The following is a 5137-nucleotide window of genomic DNA, read 5'->3' as shown; positions in this document are numbered from 1 at the left end:
GCTGGTAAGTGATGGACTCTTGATTTGGGAGGGGTCCGAACCCAGGAAGCGCTCCTAGCCTATCAGTGGCCAGATATCTTACTGCTTCAACCAGGTTGTAAATTCCAAGTTCTAGAAAAAGTAAACTACCTACTTTTTAGCTTAAACTTCTCAATTCTGTTTTTTAAAAAAGCCAGAGTAGTACATATTTTGAACACAATATTCCTCATCTGGATTCACCGATATTTTAACTTTTTGCCACATTTGTTTATGTATATACACTTTATTCTTTGGGGCAAAACATTTAGGGGGTGAGGCATCCTATTACCACTTCTGAACACCTCAGCGTGTTTCTCCCATGTAACCACAACCCTGGCTTCACACCGAGGAAATCTCTAACAGACCTCTCTCTAAATGGTCTGTCTGGTTTTTAACTGCTGGTATGGGCACCCTGGTGGTTCTCTATTGGCAACTCGGGTCCCTTTACAGACCCATGACGAGCCAAGACAGGTCTCCAGCAGAGGCTGAATACAGACAGCATGGTTTGCTCTGAGAGCAGAGTGGCCTATGCCTGGATGTGGAGTGATCAAGGCCTGGTCCTCATATGAAACATCTCAACGTGCCCCACTAATACCTGGAAACAGCTGCGTTTACATTAAAATTGTTCTCTACTGTTGTCAAGACATCACCAGATTGAACTTCTTGGAGGAAGGACCTCCTTGGCACCCCTAGGGACTTGGTTCCTTGGGTTTTCTCTTTTTTCTGTTCAGATTTTCCATTTCTATCACCGATCTAGAACTTGGGAAACTTAAGTCTCCACCAGTTGAACTTAGAGTGTCTTAGTGGGATTTTTCCCAGTAACAACTGCCACCCATGATCCAGACACTGAGAAATCAAGGCCTCCCTCCCTCTCCCTCTCTGAGACAGTGGTACCTGCTGTCACACCTCCTGGGCATTTCCTGAGTAGGATCAAAAACAACAGTGACTCAAGGTAGAGATTTCTCCCAAACATGCGCTGGCAGGGGCCTGACCTAGGAAAGATAATTTCTCCCAAACCACAAGTGAACAGGATGACCTTCCAAATGGAAACATTAGGCTTGAGCAAAGTGGATGGCTGAGCCCCTAATCCACGTAAGGTGCTCTGCCTCTTCTGTGACCAATTTTTCACAAGATGTAGAAGTCACCTGTGTGTTTCCTTCTGCTGGGGAGCAGACAGACTACAGGTAAGGGCCCCCTCAAGGACGAGGGCTCAGCCCATCCTTGCTCCCAGCCCTTCCTTCTATACTTAACCTGTGGTGCTTTCTCATCCCCGTGGCAACAGGTCCTAGTGCTGCACAAGTCGCCAAACAGCCTATCGCCATGTTTCCTCACCTGTCAGCTTTGCCTCCTAGCAACTGGGATTGTGGTCCCCATTCTTTGCTGGCATCCCAGCAGGCCTCTCCCTAGAGGAGAAGCTCCCCTTGCTCCTGTTCTTGTGTGACCTTGAGCAAGAACCTCCCTCTTTCTGGGCCTTGGTATCTCATCTCTGAATTAAGGAGATTAGACTAGAGTTTCTCCAAGGTCTCAACTCAAATGTTCTCACTCTAAGTCATTTTTTCCCTAAACGCAAGTCCAATGGTTCCCTGATTCCATTTCCTAGAGTCTATCTGTTTTAAAGGAGCCAGTGCTCAGAAAATGCATCCTGCTTTCCGTTGGGGTCACCTTGTCCATGTTCTCATCTTGCCAGGGAGGACACGCGCTCTAGAGACACCTCAAGTCTACCAGCTGGTCGGTGGCAGGGACAGGACGCAACTCGGGGATCTTGACTCCCCACCAGCTCTCTTTCCGTCTGAGTGCTCTTTTGGTCAAATAACTGACAGCATTTTTCAGAGCTTTCCGCAGCAAACTACCCAACCCTGTGTTCAGCTGAGTGGAACAGTAACCTGGGCACTCACTCACTTTACACATTCGTACGTGCTAAGTCACTTCAGTCGTGTCCAACTCGTGACCCTGTGGACTATAGTCTACCAGGCCCTTCTGTCCATGGGATTCTTACACGTTCATACAGCCAAGAGCAAACCAGCATGATCTGTTGCATACCTGGGCCCACGCACCTCTGAGGGTCGCGTCCTTCACCGCTCTAGAGGCACAAATGAGCACCTGGGCAGGAGACGGGGCAGCAGAGAGAACAGCATTCATAGTCCAAGCAAAGTACTTCATTTCTCTGGGCTTGTTTCCACCTCTGTAATCTGTGCACAAGAGCTACTCAGAATTGTGACTGTGAGAGTCTGGCACATAGTAGGTACTCAATGGATGTCCATTTCCCCCAGCCTCACCTCCATTTCCAGGATTGTGCCATCAACATTCCGCTAAGATTCTCATAGCGAGTGATCCTTGGCAAATGCCAAGATACCCTGGCCACTCAGAGTGTTTCTGACTTTTCAGGAATGCAATAAGTATAGTACAGCATCGCCCAAACCACACAGAGTTAGTGACGCAGAGCACTGTCTGGGCATTCCAAAGCCAAGGGCTGAGCTCTTCTGATTTCCTGGTACTTGGTGTGACCTTCCTCTTGGAGACCGCAGAGGGTGGGCTGGGATAGAGCTGCAGTCGTCCTGGCTCCTAGAGACTAAAGATCCAGGAACCAGAGAGTCAAGGGTACAGATGGCAGTGAATAACGAGAGGAGAGAGTTTTTGACAGACTTAGTAAAGGAGCTGCTAAGTCACTTCAGTCGTGTCCGACTCTGTGTGACCCCACAAACGGCAGCCCACAAGGCTCCCCGGTCCCTGGGATTCTCCAGGCAAGAATACTAGAGTGGGTTGTCATTTCCTTCTCCAATGCATGAAAGTGAAAAGTGAAAGGGAAGTCACTCAGTCGTGTCCGACTCTTCCCGACCCTGTGGACTGCAGCCCACCAGGCTCCTCTGTCCATGGGATTTTCCAGGCAAGAGTACTGGAGTGAGATGCCATCGCCTTCTCCTTAGTAAAGGAGAATTATGTCCAAATGCATGCCTAGAATGCTGGCCCTGGGAGCGAGCAAAAGGAAAGTGTTCCGATCAGAGGACAAGCCTAGACAAAGACAGGGTGGGTACAGTGTGTGCCAGGGACCAGAGAGAGGCCAATCTGGCGGGAGTGGAGGTCAGGGGCCACAGGCCCAGTAGGAGGGAGAGCTAGTGAGCCAGAGTGTAGAAGGTGACAGCTAACTTCAGCTGGCCTTGCCCTTCCTGGTTACGGAGGGGCCACAGAGAGCCAGGCAGGCCAAGCTTTTGCAGGAACCAAAGCGAAAGCCCAGTGGAGCTTCTGGGAGTCTGGAAATCGCCTGAGCAAGAAAAGGGGTCACTTCCCTTAGCTTGTTAGTTTTATCCAGAGTGGCTGGCAGGAAAGCCCATGCAGGCCTGTAGGGGCAAGGAAAGGGAGGGCTGGAGACACAAAGTCCCTGCAGGCAGCGAGGAGGTGGGGACACCCCTGAGAAGGAAGAGGCAAGAAGGCCAAGGCCTGGGGCCTGCAAAGGAGAAAAGGAAGCCCAAGAGGCAGCCAAGAATGCAGCAAGAACCTGGGACCCGATGGCCGCCAGCAGAAAACCTCTCCAGGGCCTCAAAGCCCAGGCCTCTTCCACACACCTGGGCTCCAGCAAAGGCTGCCTACAGGGTCCTTGCCCATAGGCCTTCTCGCCCCTGCTATTCTACACAGTTTGCAGAAAAAAACTTGGAAGGAAAGAAAAAAATAAAAAAGGAAAGGAAGAAAAGGAATAAAAGCTAAAAAATCAGAATCCAATAGACCCAGCTCTGAAACCCAGCACTGCTCCTTGCCAGCTGTGCTACTCTGGTGCCTCAGTGACATCTGGAAAATGGGAACAAAAACGCCCCCCTGTCCTTGCCTCCCAGGACTGTTATGAGGGTCAAATGAGCCAATGAGTGAAGGGTCTAAGTTCTGTTTCTCTCGTTGTCCGTTTAGCCGAGCCCTCATCCGGCCCTGCCCTGGTGCCTCGCTCAGCCTACGCTCTCTCATAGGAATACGTTCACGAAGCAACCAACTGCAAAGGGTGTCGTGGAGGATGGCCATGGGCAAGGGCAAAACCAGAGAGAAGCTTCCAGCCCTGCCTGCCTCCCCCTTGCCTCCTTTCTACCACTTTCTCACAAACAGGGGCTGTTCTGAGACCCGGTTCTGACCAAGCCACTCCCTGCTTAAATGGGTTACAACCCAGGCTTCTGAGGCCCACAGTGCTAAGCAGCCCCTCTTTTCTGGAATCCCTACCCAACCCCCAAGTTTTACCTACTAAAATCTTTTTCAATTCTCTCACTTTTTTTTAATTAAAAAGAAATTTTATTTGGCTATGCCAGGTCCTAGTTGCAACACGTGGGATCTAGTTCCCTGACCTGGGATAGAACCCAGGCCCCCTGCATAGGGAACACAGAGTCTTATCCACTGAACCACCAGGGAAGTCCCTCAACTCTCAACTTTAGACCACATGTCCACCTCTTCCAAGAAGTCTCCCTGCCCGTTATAGCTATCAGTATTTACCATGTTAAAATTTGAAAGGAATCCAAATACTTATTAATTTTTAAATAAAATTTTAAAATAACAGTAAACCTTCTATATGCTAACATAAGTAACATTTTCTTTCTTTTCTTTCTTTTTTTGGCTGCACCACACAGTTTGTGGAATCTTAGTTCTGTGATCAGGGATTTAAACCACCTGATCAAACCAGTGACCCCCTGCAGTGGAAGCACAGAGTCCTAACCTCTGGGCTGCCAGGGAATGCCCTTAAATTTTTTTTTTTTTAGTCATGCTTAGATTCTTTATTTATTTTTTAATCTGTTTTATTTTTTAATTTTTTTACATTACAATACTGTAGTGGTTTTGCCATACGTTGACATGAATCCTCCATGGGTGTACATGTGTTCCCCATTCTGAACCCCCCTCCCACCGCCCTGCCCATCCCATCCCTCTGGATCATCCCAGTGCACCAGCCCCGAGCACCCTGTATCATGCATCGAACCTGGACTGGCGATTCGTTTCACATATGATAATATACAGGTTTCAATGCCATTCTCCCATATCATCCCACCCTCGCCCTCTCCCACAGAGTCCAAAAGACTGTTCAATACATCTGTGTCTCTTTTGCACACAGGGTTATCATTACCATCTTTCTAAATTCCATATATATGCGTTTGTATAC

Source organism: Ovis aries, chromosome 15 (assembly GCF_016772045.2).
Source record: "Ovis aries strain OAR_USU_Benz2616 breed Rambouillet chromosome 15, ARS-UI_Ramb_v3.0, whole genome shotgun sequence".
Lineage (NCBI taxonomy): Eukaryota > Metazoa > Chordata > Mammalia > Artiodactyla > Bovidae > Ovis > Ovis aries.
Note: the sequence above shows the minus strand (reverse complement) of the source record.